This window comes from Colobus angolensis, unplaced genomic scaffold (assembly GCF_000951035.1).
Source record: "Colobus angolensis palliatus isolate OR3802 unplaced genomic scaffold, Cang.pa_1.0 Scaffold42, whole genome shotgun sequence".
In the NCBI taxonomy this organism is placed as follows: domain Eukaryota; kingdom Metazoa; phylum Chordata; class Mammalia; order Primates; family Cercopithecidae; genus Colobus; species Colobus angolensis.
The window spans coordinates 6,226,687-6,240,815 of record NW_012117599.1 but is presented as its reverse complement, the minus strand read 5'-3'; positions in this window follow the sequence as shown (position 1 = coordinate 6,240,815).

Sequence of the window (14,129 nt, the reverse complement as noted above, 5' to 3'; positions counted from 1 at the left end):
TGGTAGCTAGTCCTCGGTTAGGAATTTGTCTCTAACTTCACTGCAAATATCAGAATGGATTATTTCCAGCCATGTGGCTACTGGGCTGCCCAGGATTGGAAGGAAGGAACTGAAATATAAGAATCGAGAGAGTCAAATTTTGCCAACTTCACAATATGAGAATGGGTGCCTCGGTCTCCCTACCTGCACACAAAGTATAAGATAGTTATTGAGTAAAGGAGAAAGACTAAACATTCCTCATTTTAGTCCTTGCTCTGAGTCAGTAATTTCTACCTAGCATTTCAATATCATGGGAATTCTATAGATAAGGGGTCAGGCAAACCACAGCCACTGGACAGAACGCTGCACATCACCTATTTCTGTAAATAAAACTTCACTGGAACACAGCCATGCCCATTTGCTTTTGTATTTCCCATGGCTGCTTTTGAAATATAACAGCAGAATTGAGTCACTGCAATAGAGATGGTGTGGCCAGAAAAGCCTAAAATATTTACTATCTTACCCTCTACAGAAAAGTCGGCTGAGCCCTGCCTCAGATGATGATGATGACGATGGCAACTCACACACCGCAGTGCTTCCATGTGCCTGCCATTGTTCTAGGTGCGTAGCATGTAATATCTCATTTAATCCTCATGACAAACCTTGAGATTATCTGATAAAATTACATCAACTCATAGATATGAAAACAGAGACAGAGAAAGAAAGTTCAGGAAACTTTTCCAATGTTCCCAATTTAATAGAGGCTGGGACTCAGTCCAGGTCCTTTGGGTCCAGGAACCATGCTCTTAATGGCTGCACTATGCTGTTTGAAAGTTCCATCAGGCATTGATCTCATACTCTCCAGGCAGGGATTCCATTGACATTCATTTCATACTCCCCAAGCTGCCTTCAGATGCCTAATTCAGTCCCCAGATACCTCCATAAATAACAGGAAGGGACATCCTGCTATAATTAACAAATGGGCACTTTGGAATGAGAATGGTTTGAATGAGCCGACCCTTGGGAGTCTGAACATCTTTGATCACCAACAAAATTGCATTTCTGGCCTCAGTCCGAGAAGACCCCAGTGGTTTCACTCACACTTGGCCTAAGTGAGGTATTTCCTGAGACACCATCAGGCCCTCCAGCATGTGTTGCCTCGCTCTTCCTGGGGCTCTTCAAACCACAGTCCTGGGATGACCTCACTTCCCAAGACTTCCACTAAGTTTTGACTTAGTGAGCCCATTGCAGCCATGGTATTGCAAAGTCCTTCCAGAACTAACCTCATTTTATCTGTTGGCCTCAACTGAATGTTAACAATACCTCTATTTTTTTTTTCTTTTTGAGACAAGATCTCGCTATTGTCACCTAGGCTGGCATGCAATGGCATGATCTTGGCTCACTGCAACCTCCTCCTCCTGGGTTCAAGCAATTCTCCTACCTCAGCCTCCCAAGTAGCTGGGATTACAGGTGCCCGCCACCATGCCTGGCTAATTTTTGTATTTTTCGTAGAGATGGGGTTTCACCATGTTGGCCAGGCTGGTCTTGAACTCCTGACCTCAGGTGATCCGCCCGCCTCAGCCTCCCAAAGTGTTGGGATTATAGGCATGAGCCACTGTGGCTGGCCAACAATAACCTCTAGCACATTAAATTCCTCCACTGAGAGAAGAAATCACAATCTATTTACTTAAGCTCCTTGGCTTTGGTAAAACATGAATTTTCCATCCTGGAAGTGTTTCCTGAAGGATACCAGCCAACTAGCCCATCAACAGCGGCTTTCAAAGCACCGGCTGGTGTCAATGTCCAACAAGAGGACGGCTTCTGAAAACAAGGCCATTTGACAAGACATTTGGGAAGTGTTCGTGCATCCTGATCCAACAGGCTGCTGGCTTCCTTCGCTGTTGGCCCGTGTCCCAGTTTTGGGCTTGACTTAAAAAGACTGAAATAGTCCCACTCATCCACACACACCGAGGAAGACCTGTTGCAGCTGTTGGATCTACCGGAAGTGATGTACTGTCTCCCCTCCCCCATGTTAAGAGTCAGGGAGGGATGTATGAGTGATCTTTGACATCTGCGGGCTTGCTGCTGTCAAGATAGACCATCGTCTTAGCTCTCAGTGGAACAGGCATTAGGGTCTGAAATGCCCCCTGTAGGGGTCATAACCAACTTAACTATCTTAGATGGAAAATGGTTTTTAGATACAAAAACTTCCTGGAGTATTTCAGTCTTAAAATGAATCCTTATGAAGAGCTAGAACAGAAATTTTAAAGGCTCTAACTCAAACGCTTTGTTTTGCAAACCAGAAACAGGAAATTCAGCAATGTTACGTGATGTACGTCTAAGATCACACAGTGATCTTTAATATAGCTAGAGAAACCCAGTCTAGTTACCTAAACAGAAAATGAACATATGCATTTGGTAAAACAAATTCAATGAAAAGTAGTACCATGCCCATCCCAGAACCCTTGTTCTCCTCCCCAGAGAGAGGCATACTTAGCATTCTTTTATGTGTCCTTTCAGAAATATTCAAGACTGATGTAGTTTCGGTGAATAAAGTATAAACTTCTCTTCCACAAATCACCCAGGACATGCGATCATTGTGGTTCTAGCCCCAGATCATCTCCACTTATTAAAGTTGACCCAAACACAAGCAGCTCTGTTTGTATCGGTCAGACACTGCTGGGGCCCACACCCATTCTGCACATTTATTCATCCACCAGGTCTTGCATGGGTACTGGACACTCTCCCCAGTCATGCCTGTCTGCAGAACAAGGGTTCCAGCTGGCAGTACACATGCTGCCCACGTAAAATTGGCCTCAATGGGCTTACACAATAAAACCCTGAGTCCCAGCAGTCATGAAGGGCATTTAGTGATGTTGCCAGTCAGGGTGTGTCCTGGCATTCGATATTTCACCAAATTAGAGAAGATCCTTTTTTGCTTGGACACAATTCAGGAAATAAATTCCCCTGCCAAAAGGCATTGAAAATATCTCTCCCTTGACTGCAGCAAGCCCTCAAAAGCAAGATCCAGTGTCCCGGCGCCGGGGAGAGTGCAGAGTCTGCAGCCACCGCCAGAAGACCTTGCTGGGTTCCAAGAGCAGGAGCCAGAGTTCCGCAGAGCTGGACAAGACACCATCCTCAGCCACTCACTGACAAACGCCACACTAGCAACTGCCACCTCACCATTTAACTGGCTCCCAGACGATGAATGCAGACTGACCTGTCTTAAGTTAAACTCGCCTCTTTCCATGGCCCGATGTGGGTGGGAGCTCTGCTCCTGGAAACTCACTTCATGCAATTAAAAAAATGCCAGCACTGATAACTCAAATAAATAACAACATGCATCCAAGCCTTTATTACTGTTTAACTCAAACCCAGCTTTTTTTTTTTTATTGTAACTTTTATTTTATCAAACCCAATTTAAAAGCAACCTAATAAATGTTCCTTTGGCAGGACTTTTCTGCCCAGGTTGGACATACTGAGGTTATCTTTTAAATCCAGTGACTTCTGTACTAAAGCCACATGCTTCATCTTTTTAAATATTTTCCTGTAGGAAACATATTCATTTTCATTAATTTAAGAACCCTGACTATGAGATCACATTCAAAATTTAGGTCAGCTGCCTCAAAAATTTTCGCTGCTATTTGAAGTTACCAAAAACAACAACAAGAACAACTTTTAACAATGAATGGGGGCAGGGCCATGGCAACATCTGCTTTCCCTTGACCCGTCCCTTGATTTGCCCTTGCAGTTCATCACCTAAGGTGCCCTGCAGAGCAGGGCCAATAAATGGTCATGTGACCTGGGGGTCCCAGGGAAATTCCCCCAAATCTACTTCAAGACCCTGCCATGCTGTCTAAAATTCCAACAGGAAGGAATTTCTCCTTTGAAGGCACCTGCATTAAGGTATTGCTCTCTACAATGGCAATCCATGAACTTGACCTGCCAATTAAACAAAAAAAAACTAGGCAAGAGTCAGAGCCCCCAATTGTGGGATCTTAGTCCCCAGAACTATTCAGATCTCAATTAAATGGATGCAGTAAGCAATGCCACACCTTTCCCATAGGCTGTTGCCAGGATTAATTAAGTTTAATATTAACTACATGAAAGTGTGAGTTCATCTCTCTTTTTTTTTTTTCCAGACTCCATAGGAAAGAAGAGAAGACCAAGAACTAGGAGGCCAGTGTTTCCAGAAGAGAGGATGCTCAACGACAAGGTGAAGTGGCCAGGAGCAAGCTTCGGATCCCTGTTTTGACTGCAGTGACTCAAAGAAGAGGCTGTGAGTCACTCAGCAGTGAGCATTTTCTCCATGGTCATCCTCGGAAGGTTCAGGACGTTCCCAGGGACTTCTGAGCACAGGCTGCTATGATGCTTTCTCTCTGACTTCTCCTAGATCTCTGGCAAGCCCTGCTCTTCCGTTTGTGCCACCTCTGAGGACAGCATGGTCCACAAGGTCACTCCCTGTTCTGAGTGTCAAGCCTCCCTGTCATATCTTTCACCTGTCACCAGATGTGCCCTGCTTTTCCTGCTCCAGAAACTGCTGGGGCACACTGCATGTGCCACGGTGGTTTGCTGCACCTATCCATCCTCATCTAGATTTTAAGCCCCATATGCATTAGGCATTTGTCTTAATGTTCTCCCTCCCCTTCGCCCACAACCCACCACCAACAGGCCCCAGTGTGTGATGTTCCCCTCTCTGTGTCCATGTGTTCTCATTGTTCAACTCCAACTTATGAGTGAGAACATGTGGTGTTTGCTTTTCTGTTCCTGTGTTAGTTTGCTGAGAATGGTGGCTTCTAGTTTCATCCATGTCCCTGCAAAGGACATGAACTTATTCTTTTTCATGGCTGCATAGTATTCCACGGTGTATATGTGCCACATTTTCTTTATCCAGCCTATCATTGATGGGCATTTGGGTTGGTTCCAAGTCTTTGCTATTGTAAATAGTGCTGCAATAAACATATGTCTGCATGTGTCTTTATCATAGAATGATTTATATTCCCTTCAGTATACACCCAGTAATGGGATGGATGGATCAAATGGTATTTCTGGTTCTAGATACTTGGGGAATCACCATTCTGTCTTCCACAGTGGTTGAACTAATTGACATTTCCACCAACTGTGTAAAAGCGCTTCTACTTCTCCATGTTTACCCAATTTTCAAGTACCCAATACATTGTTATTAGCTACAGTTGCCATGCTGTACAACAGATCTCCAGAACTTAATCCTCCTAACTGAAAAGTTGTATCTTTGGACCAAAGTCTTCCAACCCTCCCCAACCCCTGGTAACCACCATTCTACCCTCTGCTGCTATGAATTCAACTTGGTTAGATTCCACGTGCAAGTGAGATCATGCAGTATTTGTCCTTGTGTACCTGGTTTATCTCATTTACCATAGTGTCCTCCAGATTCATTCATGTTGTCACAAAGAACAAAATTTATATAGCTGAATGGTATTCCATTGTGTACAATGCACCACATCTTCTTCACCCATTCATTCACTGTTGGACACTTAGGTTGGTTCTATATCTTGGCTATTATGAATAGTGTGGCAATAAACAGGGGGGTGGGGTGCAGATATCTCTTCCACATACTCATTTTATTTCCTTTGGATATATACCTGGTAGTAGGATTGCTGGATTGTATGATAATTCTATGTATTTTTAATTTTTTTAATAAAAGTGACACCCCTAATTCCCTGAAGTGATTCCTTACTTATTAATCACGCATTGATTGACTCAGAGCTCACTTGAACCTTTGGGTGATTTACTCTGCACCACCCCTTTGTGACTGACTTCCACACACTTCCTTAATGATATTTAAACAGCCATTTCACTTTCTTTGTCCCTGCCAACATCAAGGGATACCCTCCTTGTTCTAGTATGCTAAGTCAGTCTGATTTGAGTGGCCTCATGATTTTATATTCTTATCACGCCCACTCCTAACTTGCTGGAGTGAAAATCCCAGGTTTCGAGAAACTACCCTTGTCAGGAAGCCATCCCCTCCCCTGAATTCAGGTCCTACTTCAAACATGCCCCAAGTCTAACCTGATGACTTCAAAATGTAGCCATGAGACGAGCAGGCATTTAGCGGGTCTAGACAGGAAACCCGGAGACCAAAACCAACCATCACGATAAATGACTCCTTCTCCATGGCCTAAAATGAGGGAGCACGCAGGGAAACCTCGCCCTTGCAGGCGACTTGCAAGTCTTCCACGCAGTAAAATGGCAAGCTAGTAAAATGTTTAAAAGGTCTGACAAAGTAGTGGAGAGTAGGCAGGAATGATAGTTGTACTTCTCTGGAAGTATTTTGAGATTACAGTTTTCCCTTAAAATGACTTTCAGAAAGTCGCCTTTACTATTTTGCGAGATAAAGATCTCCAATCTATCCATGACAGCCCTGAAAAGAAACCCAGGGGTCACTGTGATCATTTCCTGGCAGCATCCCTCCTGCATTGTCCCACCCTAGTGAAAGGGCAGCACAGCCAGCTACTGTCAAGCCCGCATCCTGTGTTTACACAAAACCCAGCTTCAGTCACATTTGGAAAACTGCATAAACTCTGGGTTACCACATCTAAAAACAACACACCATTCAGCTAAAGGAAGTTCTCAGAAGCACAGTGATTTACTGGGAGATGTGTGCATGGTGTGGGATAAACACCAGACTGGAAGAGCTCAGGGAGAAGCCTGGCAAGGCCAGTGGCCATGCGCCATGCTGTGGCCCTGGGGAGCCCTTTGCCTTCTCAACCTCTGTTTTCTCCAGGGTCAAAAGGACTTGATTAGGTGATGTTGGTAAAAGGACTTTTCATGACAGCTGGGATGTAGTGAGAGCTCAGAGAAGCCTCTGTTTCTTCTTAATGGGAGGCGTGCTATGGGAAAGTGGTCTAAAATGTTGAGGATTCCTCAGCCAGAAAAGATCAAGGTGCCGGGGGTATTAACATCATCAAAAACCCTAGGGAACTAGGAGAATGAGCCCATTCTCCCCAGCACCCTTGAGAAACCAGCCCAAGCCCTCCTTCCCCCACCTCCAGACAGCAGTCCTGGCTTGGAGCAGCAAGCATACCCTGCGGCTATTCAGGACAAGACAGAGAGGCCACACCACCAGGAGGGAGAGGACAGAAGCCTGGTCAGAGGTAGCCGCCAGGGGGTCTTTGACAGCTTTCTCTTTCCCCTACCCGCAGCACCAACCAAAGCAGAAGTGTGAGCCCGGGGGAGACAAAGGGGGTGTGAAGTGGCCAACCTCCCACATCCACAAGCACACAGTAGTGAATCAAAAGAAATAACTAAATCATGAGATTAAAACTTTAAGTGAACAAGAGCAAGTCTTATGGGAACACATGGACACAGGGAGGGGAGCATCACACACAGGGGTCTGTCAGGGGAGTGGGGAGTAAGGGGAAGGAAAGCATTAGGACAAATACCTAATGCATGTGGGGCTTAAAACCTAGATGAGGGTTGATAGGTGCAGTAAACCACCATGACACATGTATACCTGTGTAACAAACCTGCATGTTCTGCACATGTATCTCAGAACTTAAAATTTTGTTTAAAGTAAAATTTTAAAAAAATCAGAACTAGAATGCTCTAATAACCCAACCTTTTTGAAAAGTTGTAAAAATAGACCAAAGACTTGGTAGAGTGGTCCTCCCATGCACCCAGTGGATAAGGGGCATATCCCTAGGAGACAGCTGACTGTGGTTACATGAAAAACAAAATCACAGCAAGGCTTTGTTCCCAAAGATGCCTCACTAAATCAGTAACACAATCAGTGACAAAAAATTTTTTTGCCCAACACTACATATATGACTACACAAACTTATAGCTGAGGTCACAGGGAACTATCATAAGGGTGCCTGCAAGGCAAGTAAGCCGTGATCTTATCCTTGACATCTTTGTGACATGGACACCAATGCCTCTTTCTGAAACCCTCCTCCATCCTTGACGTGAGCTCTGCAAACCATTCCCTTGCTTCCCAAGTCCACCTCTTTATTATTTTTTTATTTCAATAGTTTTGGGGGAACAGGTGGTTTTGGTTACATGGATAAGTTCTTTAGCAGTGATTTCTGAGATTTTGGTGCACCTGTCACCCGAGCAGTGTACACAGTACCCAATGTGTAGTCTTTCATCCCTCACCACCCTCCCACTCTTCCCCCTGATTCCCCAAAGTTTATTATATCATTCTTATGCCTTTCAAGCCTGCCTCTTTAACTGTGGCCATTCCCCCAAGATTTTGTTCTACTTTCTGCTATACTTTGTCTGAGAAAGCATACCCATGATTATTGCTTTACTTACCAACCCCATATGGAGAGCTCCTCACCGTAGGTGTGGCTTCTACTGCTTTGTATGCTTATGTTTATAGATGAATTCATAAGACTTGTGTCTGCAGCTTAAAATTCAATGACAAGAAGGGAGCATGCTTTTACCTATGTGGGCAGATTCTTCAGATGTATGATTCAAAATTCCAGGCATGGCTAACAAACAGAGAAAAAGAGAGTTTCTCAAACTTCTAATGATTGCTAAATGTGTCTATAACAGAACTTAGTCCAAACAGCTGAACTTTAATCTAACATTTCGGCCTACACTGAAGATGCTACATAGCCCTCTAAGAAGAGTAATACTGCCATGACTAGAGGAAATAGAAAGTGGTGGGAATGTTCCAGTCCTCCATTCCTGGGTAACTAGCCCAGAACTTAGAGGTTTAACATAAAAATATGTTATTTTACCTCACAATTTCGTAGGTCAGGAATTTGGACAGGGCTCAGCTGAGTGGTTCATCTGTCCCATGTGGCATCAACAGAGCTGACTTGGTGGCACTGGGCTAAAAGATGGTCTAGTCTGGAGGGGCTCTCATACATCTGGCACCTTGGCAAGGCCAGCTGGAAGGCTGGATTCAGCCGAGACCCTCAACTGGAGCACTCAGCTGGGACCTCTCCAGCATGGCAGCCTCAGAGTAGTTGGATTCCTTCAGTGGTCCCTCAGAACTCCAAGAGCAAGTGTTCCATTCAAGAGTTCCAGTTGCAAGCTACAGGGATTCTCAGAAGTCTCAGAAAGTCACTTCTGTCTCATTCTATTGGTCAATCAAGTCACTAAGACCACCCCGGATTTAGGGAAAGAGGATTTAAACTCCATTTTTCAATGAAAGAAGTAGCAAAGAATTCATGGGCATCTTTAATCTACCACAGACTCTATTTTTATCCCTTTCACAATGTTACGCTTGGATTAAGTACTCACAGGGCCAGTTGGTTTGCTTTGTAGATCACGTCACATCATCTCTTCACTGCCCTCCAGTGACGTAATAAATCTTAGTACTGTAGCAGAATCAGAGGTTCAACATCACCTTTAGGGCTGGAAGAATTAATGAATGTTAAAAAAAAATAGCACAGCAATATTGATATTAATATCCATTAGAATCATTATATTCTTGACAATTATGTTTTAATACATAGGGAAGAGGACAGCAAATTATGATGGCAAGAGTATGAACTTTGCAATCACAACCCACCTCAGTTCAAGTCCCTGCTCTGTCATTTACCAGCCGTGTAAATTTAACCAAAGAACTGAAATTTTATGATCCTTGGCTTTAAAATGAGTACAACACCTGTAGTAGGTGCCTCAGGAACCCCTCACTCTTGAGCTATGTCCATTCCTTCAAGAAAAAATTTGTGGGAGAACTTGTATGTACTTTTGAGAAAGTCCTGGTGGACATAAACTCCATTGACCATGGCAGGTGACCTCCATAAGTCACCCTTAGCATGGTGTTTCCTTAATTGGAAACACCAATTAAGACTGGGAAGGGAGACTGGGCCAGTCTCCCTGCCCCCTCATCCTTGCTTCCTGGAATCACTTCCCCCATGAATTGACTGCATCCAAGTCTTTATCTCAGGATCTACCTCTGGGAGAACCAAAACCAATGGAATTCTTACCTTACAGAATTGTTCTAAGTGTAATATAAATTCTAAGCATAGAAAATGCCAGGCACAGAGCCTGGTACCTCATTGTCTCTCATTCATTCCCTGCCATTTTCATGGGTCCAGACCACTCACCTTTCCCCACACCTGGCCAGCCCTTTCCAGCCCTGCTCACTACCCAATCTGTTTCTCCTAAAAGGATCTCTCGTCCTCCTCTGAGGTGTTGAAATCTCACCCACCCTTAAACATCCTTCTCTGACCTCCCTGGGTGGGGGAAATCCCCTGGTTATATCCACTTATAGTAAACACAGCTCTCTCCTTTCCTACACTTTCCACAGGTTTACATTTTATCAGGGTCATTATATTATCTTTGTCTGTCATCTTCATGAGACTTAAGCTCCCATAGGACAGGGGACATGTCTGTTTTTCCTAGCCAAGAAAGGAAAAATTACTATTTGTTGAATGAATGAATGAATGAATGAACAAGATGTTCTTTCTCTGTGATTTTGCACTGACCTTGTCCTCTTTCCTATTTGCCCCCCACCACTGACACACGTGGCCACCCTGAACATCACTTCTCCCCTCCTGTGTTCCCACAGCATATTGTGGTAACTCGCATTGATCACATTCTCCTCTGTGATTCAGTTTAGATTTTTTTGCTTATTTGGTTGTTTTTCTCTTTTTCTTTTGTTCTTTCTTCCTTCCTTCCTCCCTCTCTCTCCTTTCTTTCTTGCTCTCTTTTTTCCTTCCTTCTTCCTTTTTCCTTCCTTTCTTCCTCCCTCTCTGCTCTCATCTTTCTTTTTCTTTCTTTCTTTTTCTCCCTCTCTCTTTCTTTGTCCTCTCTCCCTCTCTCCTCTCTTCTCCTTCTTTCTTCCTTCCTTTCTTTCTGAGAGTCTCAGCATAAAAGCCTAAGTCATGTGCTCAACAGGAACTCAGGTATCTAAGTGTCAACCCACCCTGGGTCTTGTCTGAGCACTCCAGGACTGCTGTATTGCATGTAGAGCTGACATTTTGCCTTACCCCAGATTCACCTTCTTTCCAAAATCCGGGAGCACTGACTGCCCCTTAACCTTTAAAACAATATCCCTACTGGGGGAAGAAGTTGCCCCAAGATAAGGAAAGGCAGGTCTGGGAACCAGATCATGGATCCTTGTTGCAGAGCAGAGGTACACATCTGAAGGCTCATGTAGCATGGCCACCCTGCTGTCTTCGAAGCCAGCCCACAGAAGCATTTTGCTAGGTTCCTAGGAAACTGGGACTGTAATTGATGAAAACAGAAACCCTTTTAAAAAGTCTGCACTAATGTATAGTAGAAAATTGAGTGCTTAACACTGGGATGGCTCCCTTGGGGACAGAGAAGCCCATATGGCAATTCCAGTTGATGAAACATAAGCACAAGCCTTCAGGGAGCCCAGGGAAGGGCTTCCAGATACAGGTAAAAAGGTGGCTGATGTTTCGCTTTCCCTTCTGCCTGCCAGGAATATAGACACTATGTCTGACACTCCAACAATCATCTTGTGACCATGAGGAAAAGGCCAAACCAAAACAGGCACTGACCCTGACATCGTTGAGCTGCAGTCCTGTGATTATGTCATGCCCACTCATTCCACAAGAAAGAAAGGGAGAGAGAAAGAAAGAAAGGAGGGAAGAAGGGAAGAAGGGAAGAAAGGAAGAAAAGAAGAAAGGAAGAAAGGAAGAAAGAAAGAAAGAATGAAAGAAGGAAAGAAAGAAAGAAAGAAAGAAAGATAGATCAGAGATGACACAAATGGAAAAACATTCTATGCTCATGGATAAGAAGAATCAATATCGTTAAAATGCCCAAACTGCCCATGCAATTTATAGATTCAATGCTATGCCTATTAAACTGCCATTGACATTATTCACAGAATCAGAAAACACTATTTTAAAATTCATATGGAACCCAAAACAAAGCCTGAATAGCCAAAACAATCCTAAGCAAAAAGAACAAAGCTGGAGGCATCACACTTCCCAACTTCAAACTATACTACAGTGCTACAACAACCAAAACAATATGGTACTGGTACAAAAACAGACACATAGACCAACTGAATAGAATAGAGCACCCAGAAATAAGACCATACACCTATAACTATCTGATCTTCGACAAACCTGACAAAAACAAGCAATGGAGAAAGGACTCCCTATTCAATAAACGATGATGGAATAATGGCTAGCCATATGCAGATTAAAACTGGACTCCCTCCTTACACCATATACAAAAATTAACTCAAAATGGTTTAAAGAGTTAAATGTAAACCCCAAAACTATAAAAACACTGGAAGACAACCTAGGCAACACCATTCAGGATATAGGCACGGGAAAATATTTTATGACAAAGATGCTAAAAGCAATTGCAACAAAAGCAAAAATTGACAAATTGATTCTAATTAAACTAAAGAGGTTCTGCACAGCAAAAGAAGCTATCAACAGAGTAAACACACAATCTATAGAATGGGGGAAAATTTTTGAAAACTATGCCTCTGACAGAGGTCTAATATCCAGCATCTATAAGGAACTTAAACAAATTTACAAGAAAAAAACCCATAAAAAGTGGACAAAGGACAAGAAAAGGCACTTTTCTAAAGGAGATACACATGTAGTCACCAATCATATGAAAAAAGCTCAACATCACTGATTATTGGAGAAATGCAAACCAAAACCACAATGAGATACCATCTCACACAAGTCAGAATGGCTATTATTAAAAAGCAAAAAAACAAACAAACCAAAAAAAAAACAGATCAGATGCTGGCGAGGTTGTGGAGAAAAAGGAATACTTATACACAGTAGGTGGGAGTGTAAATTAGTCCAACCATTGTGGAAGACTGTGTGGCAATTCCTCAAAGACCTAAGACAGAAATACCATTCAACCCAGTAACCCCATTACTGGGTACATTCGCAGAGGAATATAAATCATCCTATTATGAAGATACATGCACCCATTATGTTCATTGCAACACTATTCACAACAGCAAAGACAGGGAACCAACCTAAATATCCATCAATGATAGACTGAAGAAACTGTGGTACATTTACACCATGGAAAGCTATGCAACCATAAAAAAGAACGAGATCACGTCCTTTGCAGGAACATGGATGGAGCTGGAGGCCGTTATCCTTAGCAAACTAACACAGGAACAAAAAACCAAATACTGCATGTTCTCACTTATAAGTGGGAGCTCAATGATGAGAACACATGAACACATAGAGGGGAACAACACACAATGGGGCCTATCAAACAATGGAGGATAGGAGGAGGAAGAGGATGAGGAAAAATAACTAATGGGTACTAGCCTTAATACCTGGGTGATGAAATAATCTGTACAACAAACCCCCATGACCGCAAGTTTACCCATGTAACAAACTTCCACATGTACCCCTGAATTTAAAATGAAAGTTGAAAAATCTGCTTTTAAGCAGGAAGAAATTGAGAAAATGCTGGGCTATTGGAGAAAAACTGTGATTTAGTTAAAAGTTTTGGTGTAGGTGTTGTCAGTTGGCATGAGAAAGTCAAGAAACTCATGCTCCCCCTAAGCCATCCCACCCTACCACCAGATTGTCTGTATTTTGGGGATTGGGGGGGCAGAGAAAAGGGAAGCTGACGGTAACCCCTTCATAAATTTTCTCCCTTGAAAGATTGACATTTCAAGTGTGTTACAGGAAATTTTTAATTAAAGGGTTAAACGAAGGAGAGGAGAAATACATATACAAAATGCGCTGGCCAGACCATTAGAAGTCTTATCGGGATCCTTTATCTCCAGGAGGTGTCTGAAATTAACCCAGCCTTTTGACTTTGAAGATACGTCTCCTGAGTTTCCCCAGGATGGACACTGCTGAGGATAAGCTGACTCAGAAAGACAAGACAGATCCAAGTGTTTGTCAAGAAAAATGCACTCAGCACTCTACATAATTCCCGAAGGACTTTCTTCTAAAAATATTTTTATTAGAGTCTGAAATAATTTAATCACAGGCTTGTATTTAGTCAGAGCTCACTAAGTACTCTGTGCCCAACAGTGATATTCTTTCAGGCTTTTAAACAGGAAATTCTGAATTCAGAGAGCAGAAAACACAGAACCGTGCCCATGATGACTTGGAAAAGTTACCCTCTGCTCACACCAAACTCCCAAGTGTCCCCTATTTCATTGGGAATATGTTAAGGTTGAAACTAAAGGGGAGAACTTGAGGGTCTTTTCCCAATGAGATAAAGTAGCTCAAGGCTGG